Raw genomic sequence first — 12,179 nt, 5'->3', positions numbered from 1 at the left:
TCAGTTCAAGATCTGATGGGAGGTAAAGCCTCAAAGGTACAGAGACATTATCTCTGGAAAGAAGATTAATTTGACTCCATTTCTTTGTAGGGTTTTTGGACCTTTCTCACCTCCATCAGTTTTGAAAACTAAATTCAGGCTTTCTCTGCTCTCATAGTTGCCCGGCAACCTGATTTTGGTTTGGGGGAGATGTAAGAAATGGGATCCAGGATGCTCAGGGTACAATGGGCTCCATATTGTGTATGAAATGTCTGATCTTGGTTGTGGATTCATTCTGACCTCCAGGGCATTTGTGTCAATGTCTGGCAGGATATCTGCTGGAGAAATGGCACCCATCTGGACTGGAATTAAAAACCCCTGTATATGACTTTCAGGGTGGCTCATATCCATTAGCAGCACTCCCTGCCAGAAGCCAAAACAAATGAAAGACAGCATCAAGAGTTGGCTGGGGTCCTAGATCTAAGTTAGGGCCCTTAGGGCTTTGCCAAGGGACCAGGATGATATGATATACTTATGATTAGATGACTGGTTGGTGTTTGTGACACACAAAGTAGACGCCCATCTGCAGAGGTCTGTTCTGTTACATTTTGGGAATTGGTGCCGGGGACATGGCTCCCTCCCTTCCTGATCTGCCTTCTTACCTACTCAGTGATTATAATCTGCCTCGCCTGCTCCAAGGGGTGCTGGACATCAGCCACCTGCTGCAGGACACTGCTTCAGAACTGGGATGTGAGCCACTGCCCTTCTTTCCTTGCCACCAATCTTGAGCTGGCAAAGACAAGCTGCAGGGCACGCATCATCAGGTAGTAATTGGGGACTGGGGTAGCTGGGCCGCAGGGCAGGTTTAAGAATCTAAGCTGAAAAGGAATCTGTATCTCCACAGCTTGAAACAATAATCTTTTGGATGCCTGCTTATCTTAACCGGTTTAGAACCTTCTTCACAGAGATTTGAAGCTTTGCACAAAGATGGAGTCAGGAGAATTAGTCTTACTCCAGCTCTGCTATCTGAGCCTGTTACTTTGGGCAAGTCCTTTCCTCCTCTTGGTCATAGATTTCTTGGGCAGAGATAGACCACCTATTCTTTAATATCTCATCTCATTTTAATATTCTGTTGTTATATCTAATTCAGCCCTGGGGCCTAGAGCCTAGCAGAGTATCCGGCACATAGTAGGCCGTAACAAGAATGTGTATTGAGTACTTTCTGCATATTATATACTGTGCTAAGTACTTTACAAACATTATCATCTCAGGGAATCCTCACAAACATATGGGAAATGGGGCTTCAAAGAGACTAAATAAACTAAAGGGATAAATACCTAGCTAAAGGGATAGAATAGGAACTTGAAATCAGTGCTTTCTGGCTCCCAAATTCATGTTTTTTACCACCATACTGTGATGTCTCTCAATAAATACCCAGAATGAATGCAGGAGTGTTAGTTATTAGGCTAGCCCAGATTTTGGGTGAGCTAGATTGAAATGAAGAATAGCTTTGATGATTTCTTTGGGTTGTTGAGGGACTGGTCAACACAATATTTTTGAGAAGTAGGAAGCACACATATACACCAACTGCATTATGATGTGAAAGGCTCTTAAACTTCCCAACAGCATTGGTTACTGAGTTTTACTTCTGGCGCTGCTAGGAAACACAGTACCTTCAAGCCAGTCTTCAGTCATACAGAATTTGACAGTTCCCTGTTCTCTAAATGTGGGAGGTTGGTGTACCAAGAGTCTGGATTTCTCTCATTGTAATAGACTTGGGCCAAACTTGTGTACGGTGGGCATTTGCTACAGTTTCCTCTTTGCGTCACTTTCCATTCCTGAGGAAATGGGACCTTGATTGGATGGAGGGGAATCCTTCCTCCTTTCAGTTTCTGACCAAGAAGATGACCTCAGAGTAGAACACATGGCCAGGCTAAACCATTCAGGTGGGGGCATTTTATTCCCTACCTCAACATCTATAGTTTATAGTGATGAACACTCAACCCAGATGGGATCAATGGGCCCCAACCCAGGACTTTGGTTGTCTCCTAAGGGATGTGGGCTCTCCTAGATTGTTGTAACACAAAGATTGAAACTACTGGGTTTCATGTACAGCCTGGACTTGGAGTCAACCCAGAGGCAGCAGAGTTGTAAGATAATACTTGGGATATTGTTTAAACCCTGAATTGTGCCCCATCTAAAGATTGTTCATCAATGTAGGCAAATAAATTCTCTTTTGCTTTAGCCAATTAGAATGAAGTTTTATGTGACTTTCAGATGAAAGAGAGGTGATTCAGTGACATTTATTTGCTAGTCTACTTCTCTTTCCCATGGATCAAATCCCTCTAATGGGCTGAAACAACATAAAAACTGAGCTACCATTATGTGATTAGGGGATGAACTGTGATGGGCACTCACTTTAAGGGGAAAGACCTGCCTTGCCAGTTTTCCAAACTACTTTCCCATTGAGTTTCCCTGATAATATCTCTCTTTGTTTAGATGTTTGTTTATTTATTTTGAGAGAGAAAGAGAGAGAGAGCATGTGAAAGGGAGGGGCCGAGAAAGAGGAAGAGGGAGAATCTCAAGCAGGCTCCATGCTGTCAGCTCAAGCATATAGTGGGGCTCAATCTCACCAACCATAAGATCAGGACCTGAGTTCAAACCAAGAGTTGAATGCTTAACTGACTGAGCCACCTAGGTGCCCTTCTTGATAATATCTCTTAATAAAGGCTAACATTGCCTTCTGGCATCCTACATTGCCATATCTATGGTGATACCATTTAGTGATACCCTGCCTGAAATTTTATATTAAGATGTTTAATAGCTTTTCTTTTTTATTGGTATATGGGTAGATAGATAAGATTGCGGTTATTCACATTCTCCAAGTTTGTTTTGTAGGATGTCTGCCTGTAGCCTAGTGCCCCTGCTGCCCATGTGGGAAGGTACTGAGAGCCATATCCTTTTCTGAGCAGTAGCTCTGCTGAGAGTATCCTGATCCAGGTGGCTCATTTGAAACCTATACATTTGGAACCCCTGAGATCAAAGTCTCACCCTTTGTATTGTCAGTGGTGAGATGTAAATAGTTATGTTGGGGAGGGAGGAATTGGTGGTGGTATTGAACTTATAGGGAATTGTGAAAAGTGCTGCAGTGTGAAGGGTTTGGGATACAGAGCCTGTTGTGAATGTTTACTCCCAAGTGCTGGGCTTTGGTCGGTGCCTGGCTTGGCCCCACTGTACAGATGTGGTCCTTGGGATCAGCAAATCTTAGTTCCACAAATCATTCTGGTCTCTGGGATCAAAACATTACCCAGGAAACAAGAGAGGCCATGGTTGCTGATTGATTGGGTGACCTACATTGTTGCTACTCAAAGTGAGGTTCACAGACCAGCCCCATCATCAGCATCATCTGGGAGGTTATTGGAAATGTAGGATCTCAGGTGCACCCCAGACCTACTATTTTGGAATTCCCAGGTGATTTGTGTGCACAGTACAGTTTGAGAAGTGCTGGTCTATATCTATAGATTCTAGTACTTCGCTCAAGTCAACGTTTAATGGGCACCCACTGTGTTCCAGGCATTGTGCTGAGTATAACAGATATAAAGATGAATAATGCATAGTCTTTTCTAAAGGACTGCTCACAGCTTATTTACTTCTTAATTCTTTCTCTAGTCTCTCTCCCGTCCTCTGCATTCTGGCTTTTGCCCTGTTTCTTCACTGAAATGCTTCCTTTGAAGACCACTAATGACCTGGTTGTTGTCAAATTCAATTTTCTCTTCTCCATAGAATTTAATGCTTCTGACCAACACCCACCACTGAAATGTTGTCCTTTCCTGGTTTTGCTGATGTGCCATCTTTGTTTTCCCTTTCTCTCCCTCCCGCCTAATCTCATTAACTGACTTGTCTCCTTTCCTAGGGCTCTCTCTCACCTCACTGCTAACCCTCCCACCAGATTATCTCATCTACTTCCGTGAAATGAAATACTTTTATTTTAGAGTCCTGGCCCTCTAGGGACCCCAGGACTGTTGATATTAAAAGGGGCCCCTGGGTCTCTCCTTCCTATAGATTCTTTTTAAAAAAGCTGTCGATTGCTTCCAGGAGGGAATTAAATTTGGAGAATGTCCCTGAAATGAATGCAGTAGGTTTTCATGGGTATGCTGCTGTAAAAAATTATCACAACCTTGATGGCTTAAAACAAATTTATTATCATGTAGTTCTGAAGGTCAAAAATCTGATGTGGGTATCATTGAGCCAAAATCAAGGCATTAGGAAGGTTATGTTCTCTTCTGAAAGCTCTAGGAGAGAATCTGTCCCCTGGCCTTTTCCAGATTCTGGAAGCTATTTGCATTTTTTGGCCCTTCCTCCATCTTGCAAGCCAACAATGGCAGGCTAAGTCTTTCTCTCACTGCCATCACTCTGGTTCTCCACAGCCTGAAAATGTTCTCTGCTTTTAAGGACTCAGTAACCTGGTGATCCAAAATAAACTCCCATCTCAATGTTCTTAACTGTAATCACATTGCAAAGTCCCTTTTGTTATGTAAGATAACACAGTCACAGGTGTCAGGGATTAGGCCACCTTTGGGGGTCTATTATCTTGCCCACCACAGTGAGATTGAGGAGAGTAAAGGTTGGAGGAAAGGGGATTGAAGGATGGCATGTTCCCTGCATATTCCCTAGGATGGATCCAAAATGAGTTAACAAGGCATCTCAGCACCTAAATTGGAAAAGCAGGCTGAGAATGAGAAGAAGGGCTAACAGGAGGCAGGGAATAGAGGGAGGTAGAGAGCTCAGGTGAGCCACCTCCCTCATGTGAGTCTTCCCCTTTGCTTTCCCTGTGTCTGTGAATGAGACCACTATTGAACCTGTTATTCAAGACATAAACTTTCAGTTAAACTGACTTCCTCTTTCTTTATCCACACACGAACACATCATGGACTTATTTCAAGTCTACTTTGCCTATGTCTCTTAAATATAATCTACTGTTGGGGCGCCTGGGTGGCGCAGTCGGTTAAGCGACCGACTTCAGCCAGGTCACGATCTCACGGTCTGTGAGTTCGAGCCCCGCGTCAGGCTCTGGGCTGATGGCTGGGAGCCTGGAGCCTGTTTCCGATTCTGTGTCTCCCTCTCTCTCTGCCCCTCCCCCGTTCATGCTCTGTCTCTCTCTGTCCCAAAAATAAATAAAAAACGTTGAAAAAAAAATTAAAAAAAAAATATAATCTACTGTCGCAGATCCAGTGCAGGCCCCTCATTCCACCTCAGACCAGTTTCCTTGCCTCCATGACTCTCAGTTCACCACCCACTCTGATGTTGGATGACCTACCAATCTTCCTCTTTGTCCTAGTTTAAATACTTCAAAGACTGCCCCCAACTGTCTTCAGGATCAAGTCCAAACTTGTCATTTTCAAAGCCAATTTGGCAATGACCTCTGTATCTTGTCTTATTTTTCCCAAATTTCATCCTGTATTCGTACTCCAACCTACCTGAACCCTTACTTATCTTCAACTATGACCTTTTGTTCTTTAAAACTTAAGCAGATATTGTTCCCATTATCTGATTCTAAACTCCTGATCCCACAGGACTCAGCTCAGTTATTACCTCCTTTTACCCCTTCTGGGTAGACTTGGCCATATTCCCTCCCCAGGCTTCCATAGCTTTTTGCACATAGTACTATAGCATCTAGCATAATGCCTGTACTTGTTTGTGTGTATCTTAGTTTTCCCCCTCTACATTCATCAGTATTGGTAGAGTCCGCATTTGTCAGCATGGAATTTTATTCATGTATTTTAATTACTAAAAAAGATTATTGAGGCATATGTCTATTTTCTCACTAGGCCACACCATTCTTCAGAATGATGACCTAACTATTAACCCACATACTGCCATTGCTTTGCACAGTTCCTGTCCCACTCTAGGTGCTCATGTTGAATAAATTAATGTTATTTCTTCATTCAAATCTGAAAGCTAATAATAAAGCCCCTACATACCCACCCAGGGGAGAAAGAGACTTGTTCCACATTCCTCACCCTGAAAATATATCTTCTTTGGTGAGGGTTCTTTCTGCCATGCCTCTGGCTTTGCCAATGAGGATGTTGATTCTAGTCTTAAGAAAGGCTGGAGGGTAAGCCTAGAAGTAGTAATCTTTTTTTTTTTAATTATTTGTTGATTTATTTAATTTCCATCCAAGTTAGTCAGCATACAGTGCAGCAATGATTTCAGGAGTAGATTCCTTAATGCCCCTTACCCATTAAGCCCATCTCCCCTTCCATAACCCCTCCAGCAACCCTCTGTTTGTTCTCCATAATTAAGAGTCTCTTATGTTTTGTTCTCCTCCCTGTTATTATATTATTTTTTCTTCCCTTCCCTTATGTTCATCTGTTTGTATCTTAAAGTCCTCATATGAGTAAAGTCATATGATATTGGTCTTTCTGTGACCGACTAATTTCGCTTAGCATAATACCCTCTAGTTCCATCCATGTAGTTGCAAATAGCAAGATTTCATTCTTTTGAAAAAAATTTTTTTTAACATTTATTTATTTTTGAGAGGCAGAGAGAGACAGAACACTAGTCGAGGAGGGATAGAGAGAGAGGGAGACAAAGAATCCAAAGCAGACTCCAGGCTCCAAGCTGTCAGCACAGAGCCTGTGTGGGGCTCTAACTCACAAACCATGAGATCATGACCTGAGCCAAAACCAGACACTTAACCAACTGAGCCACCCAGGCGCCCCAAGATTTCATTCTTTTTGATTGCTGCGTAATGCTCCATTGTGTATATATACCACATCTTCTTTATCCATTCATCCATCGATGGACGTTTGGGCTCTTTCCATACTTTGGCTATTTTTGATAGTGCTGATATAAACAATGGGGTGCGCGTGTCTCTTCGAAACAGCACACCTGTATCCTGTGGATAAATGCCTAGTGCTGCAATTACTGGGTCGTAGGGTAGTTCTATTTTTAGTTTTTTGAGGAACCTCCATACTGTTTTCCAGAGCTGGCTGCACCAGCAGTGCAAAAGAGACCTTCTTTCTCTGCATCCTCGCCAACATCTGTTGTTGCCTGAGTCGTTAATGTTAGCCATTCTGACAGGTGTAAGGTGGTATCTCATTGTGGTTTTGATTTGTATTTCCCTGATGATGGGTGATGCTGAGCATTTTTTCATGTGTCGGTTGGCCATCTGGATGTCTTCTTTGGAGAAGTGTCTATTCATGTCTTTTGCCCATTTCTTCACTGGATTATTTGTTTTTTGGGTGTTGAGTTTGATAAGTGCTTTATAGATTTTGGATACTAACCCTTTATCTGATATGTTGCTTGCAAATATCTTCTCTCATTCTGTCAGTTTTCTTTTAGTTTTGCTGATTGTTTCCTTCGCTGTGCAGAAGGTTTTTATTTTGATGAGGCCCCAGTAGTTCATTTTTGCTTTTGTTTCCCTTGCCTCCGGAGACGTGTTGAGTAAGAAGTTGCTGTGGCCAAGGTCAAAGAGGGTTTTGCCTGCTTTCTCCTCAAGGATTTTGATGGCTTCCTGTCTTACGTTTAGGTCTTTCATCCATTTTGAGTATATTTTTGTGTCTGGTGTAAGAAAGTGGTCCGGGTTCATTCTTCTGCATGTCTCTGTCCAGTTTTCCCAGCACCACTTGCTGAAGAGACTGTCTTTATTCCATTGGATATTCTTTCCTGCTTCGTCAAAGATGAGTTGGCCATACGTTTGTGGGTCCATTTCTGGGTTCTCTATTCTGTTCCATTGATTTGAGTGTCTGTTCTTGTGCCAGTACCATACCATCTTGATGATGACAGCTTTGTAGTATATCTTGAAGTCTGGGATTGTGATGCCTCCTGCTTCGGTTTTATTTTTCAAGATCACCTTGGCTAATCGGGGTCTTTTCTGGTTCCATACAAATTTTAGGATTATATGTTCTAGCTCTGTGAAGAATACTGGTGTTACTTTGATAGGGATTGCATCGAATATGTAGATTACTTTGAGTAGTATCGACATTTTAACAATATTTGTTGTTCCTATCCAGGAGCATGGAATCTTTTTCCTTTTTTTTTTTTTTTTTTTTTTTTGCGTCTTCTTCAATTTTGTTCATAACCTTTCTATAGTTGTCAGTGTATAGATTTTTCACCTCTTTGGTTAGATTCATTCCTAGGTATTTTATGGTTTTTGGTGCAATTGTAAATGGGATCGATTCCTTGATTTCTCTTTCTGTTGCTTCATTGTTGGTGTATGAGAACGCAACTGATTTCTGGGCATTGATTTTATATCCTGCGACTTTGCTGAATTCATGAATCACTTCTAGCAGTTTTTTGGTGGACGTTTAGGGTTTTCCATATAGAGTATCATGTCATCTGCGAAGAGTGAAAGTTTGACCTCCTCCTGGCTGATTTGGATGCCTTTTATTTCTTTGTGTTGTCTGATTGCAGAGGCTAAGGCTTCCAATACTATGTTCAATAACAGTGGTGACAGTGGACATCCCTGTCTTGTTCCTGACCTTAGGGGGAAAGCTCTCAGTTTCTCCCCATTGAGCATGATACTAGCGTTGGGTCGTTCATATATGGCTTGTATGATCTCGAGGTATGTGCCTTCTATCCCTACTTTCTTGAGGGCTTTTATCAAGAAAGCATGCTGTATTTTGTCTAATGCTTTCTCTGCATCTATTGAGAGGATCATCGAGTTCTTGTTCTTTCTTTTATTGATGTGATGAATCACATTAATTGTTTTGTGGATATTGAACCAGCCCTGCATCCCAGGTATAAATCCCACTTGGTCGTGGTGAATAATCTTTTTAATGTATTGTTGGATCCGGTTGGCTAATATCTTGTTGAGGCTTTTTGCATCCGTGTTCATCAGGGAAATTGGTCTACAGTTCTCCTTTTCAGTGGGGTCTCTGTCTGGTTTTGGAACCAAGGTAATGCTGACTTCATAGAAAGAGTTTGGAAGTGTTCCTTCCATTTCTATTCTTTGGAACAGTTTCAAGAGAATAGGTGTTAACTCTTCCTTAAATGTTTGGTAGAATTCCCCTGGAAAGCCATCTGGCCCTGGACTCTTGTTTTTTGGCAGAGTTTTGATTACTAATTTGATTTCCTTACTGGTTATGGGTCTGTTCAAGTTTTCTATTTCTTCCTGTTTCACTTTTGGTAGTGTATATGTTTCTAGGAATTTGTCCATTTCTTCCAGATTACCCATTTTATTGGTGTATAATTGCTCAAAATATTCTCTTATTATTGTTTTTATTTCTGTTATGTTCGTTGTGATCTCTCCTCTTTCATTCTTGATTTTATTCATTTGGGTCCTTTCCCTTTTCTTTTTGATCAAACTGGCTAGTGGTTTATCAATTTTGTTAATTCTTTCAAAGAACCAGCTTCTGGTTTCATTGATCTGTTCTACTGTTTGTTTGTTTTTTGTTTTTTTGTTTTTTTGTTATTTGGGTTTTTTTTGTTTGTTTTTTTTTTTTTTTTTTTGGTTTCTATAGCATTAATTTCTGCTCTAATCTTTATTATTGCCTGTCTTCTGCTGGTTTTGGGTTTTATTTGTTGTTCTTTTTCCAGCTCCTTAAGGTGTAAGGTTAGGTTGTGTATCTGAGATCTTTCTTCCTTCTTTAGGAAGGCCTGGATTGTTATATACTTTCCTTTTATGACCACCTTTGCTGCATCCCAGAGGTTTTGGGTTGTGGTGTTATCACTTTCATTGGCTTCCATATACTTTTTAATTTCCTCTTTAACTTCTTGGTTAGCCCACTCATGCTTTAATAGGATGTTCTTCAGTCTCCAAGTATCTTTTACCTTTCCAAATTTTTTCTTGTGGTTGATTTCGAGTTTCATAGCGTTGTGGTCTGAAAATATGCACGGTATGATCTCGATCTTTTTGTACTTACTGAGGGCTGGTTTGTGTCCCAGTATACAGTCTATTCTGGAGGACGTTCCACGTGAACTGGAGAAGAATGTGTATTCTACTGCTTTAGGATGAAATGTTCTGAATATATCTGTTAAGTCCATCTGGTCCAGTGTGTCATTCAAATCCATTGTTTCCTTGTTGATTTTTTGATTAGATGATCTGTCCGTTGCTGTGATTGGGGTGCTGAAGTCCCCTACTATTATGGTATTACTATCCATGAGTTTCTTTATGTTTGTGATTAACTGATTTATATATTTGGGTGCCACCACATTTGGCACATAAATGTGTACAATTGTTAGGTCTTCTTGGTGGATAGACGCCTTCATTATGATATAATGCCCTTCTGCATCTCTTGATACAGTCTTTATTTTAAAGTCCAGATTGTCTGATATAAGTATGGCTACTCCGGCTTTCTTTTGTTGACCATTAGCACGATAGATGGTTCTTCATCCCCTTATTTTCAATCTGAAAGTGTCTTTAGGTCTAAAGTGGGTCTCTTGTAAACAGCATCTAGATGGATCTTGTTTTCTTACCCATTCTGTTACCCTATGTCTTTTGATTGGAGCATTGAGTCCATTGAGGTTTAGAGTGAGTACTGAAAGATATGAATTCGCTGCCATTATGATGCTTGTAGAGTTGGAGTTTCTGGTGGTGTTCTCTGGTCCTTTCTAATCTTTGTTGCTTTTGGTCTTTATTTATTTATATACATATATTTTCATCTTTTCTCCCCTCAGAGAGTCCCCCTTAAAATTTCTTGCAGGGCTGCTTTAGTGGTCACAAACTCCTTCAATCTTTGTTTGTCTGGGAAACTTTTTATCTCTCCTTCTATTTTGAATGACAACCTTGCCAGATAAAGAATTCTTGGCTGCATATTTTTCTGATTCAGCACACTGAATATATCCTGCCACTCCTTTCTGGCCTGCCAGCTATCTGTGGATAGGTCTGTTGCAAACCTGATCTGTCTTCCCTTGTAGGTTAAGGACTTTTTTTTTTTTCCTTGCTGCTTTTCCTAATTCTTTCCTTGCCTGAGTATTTTGTGAATTTGACTATGATATGCCTTGTTGACAGTCGGTTTTTGTTGAATCTAGTGGGAGTCCTCTGTACTTCCTGGATTTTGAAGTCTGTGTCTTTCCCCAGGTTAGGAAAAGTTCCTACTATGATTTGCTCACATAACCCTTCTACCCCTTTTTCTGTCTCTTCGTTTTCTGGGACCACTATGATTCTAATGTGGATCCTGTTTTCATGAGTCACTGATTTCTCTAATTTTTAAATCATGCTCTTTTGCCTCAGTCTCCCTCTTTTTTTCTGTGTCATTATTCTCTATAAGTTTGTCCTCTGTATCGCTGATTCTCTGTTCTGCCTCGTCCATCCTTCCTGCGTCTGCATCCATCTTGATTGCAGCTCAGTTATAGCATTTTTAATCTCATTCTGGATATTTTTTACTTCTTTTGTCTCTGCAGAAAGGGATTCTAATCTATTTTCAACTCCAACTAGTATTCTTATTGTGATTCTAAATTCTGGTTCAGACATCTTGCTTGTATCTGTGTTGGTTAAATCCCTGGCTGTCGTTTTTTCGTGCTCTTTTTTGGGGGGATGAATTCCTTCTATTTGTCCTTTTGAAGGGAGAAAATGAATTAATGAGATAGAAAAATTGAAATTAAAAAATTAAAATTAAAAAAATATTAAAATTAAAAATTAAACACACACACACACATCGAATAGATGATGCTAGATCCTATGTGTGTTTTGTTCTGGGTGTTGAAAGTGGTTTGACAGATTAGAGAAACAAAAGTGGGGGGGGGGGAGAAAAAAGAAAAGGAAATCGTTTGAGAATTTGAAAAAATGAATACACTGAAGTAGACTAAAATGAGATGATGGGGGTAAAATAGAATTTGAAAAAATATACACAAAATAAAGAATATAGTAGAAAAAATTAAAGAAAAATATTTTTAATAAAAATTAAAAACAAATATGATTTTTTTCCTTTTCTGTATTCAAGAAAAAAGAAAATAAATGAAAAAGAGAAAAAAGATTTTAAAAAAGGAACAAAAGGAAATCATGTGAAAATTAAAAAAATGAATACACTGTAGTAGACTAAAATAAAATGATGGAAGTAAAATAGAATTTGAAAAAATTTACATAAAAGCAAAAAAGATAGTAAAACTGTTGAATAAAAATATTTTAATAGAAATTGAAAGTAAAAATGAAGTTTTTCTCTTTCTGCATTCAAGAAAAAGAAAAGAAATGAAAAAGAGAAAAGAGAAAAAGAAAGAAAAAAAGGAAAGTGTTTGAAAATTTGAGAAGGTAAATACAC

Source organism: Panthera leo, chromosome C2, assembly GCF_018350215.1.
Source record: "Panthera leo isolate Ple1 chromosome C2, P.leo_Ple1_pat1.1, whole genome shotgun sequence".
Classification (NCBI taxonomy): domain Eukaryota; kingdom Metazoa; phylum Chordata; class Mammalia; order Carnivora; family Felidae; genus Panthera; species Panthera leo.
Note: the sequence above shows the minus strand (reverse complement) of the source record.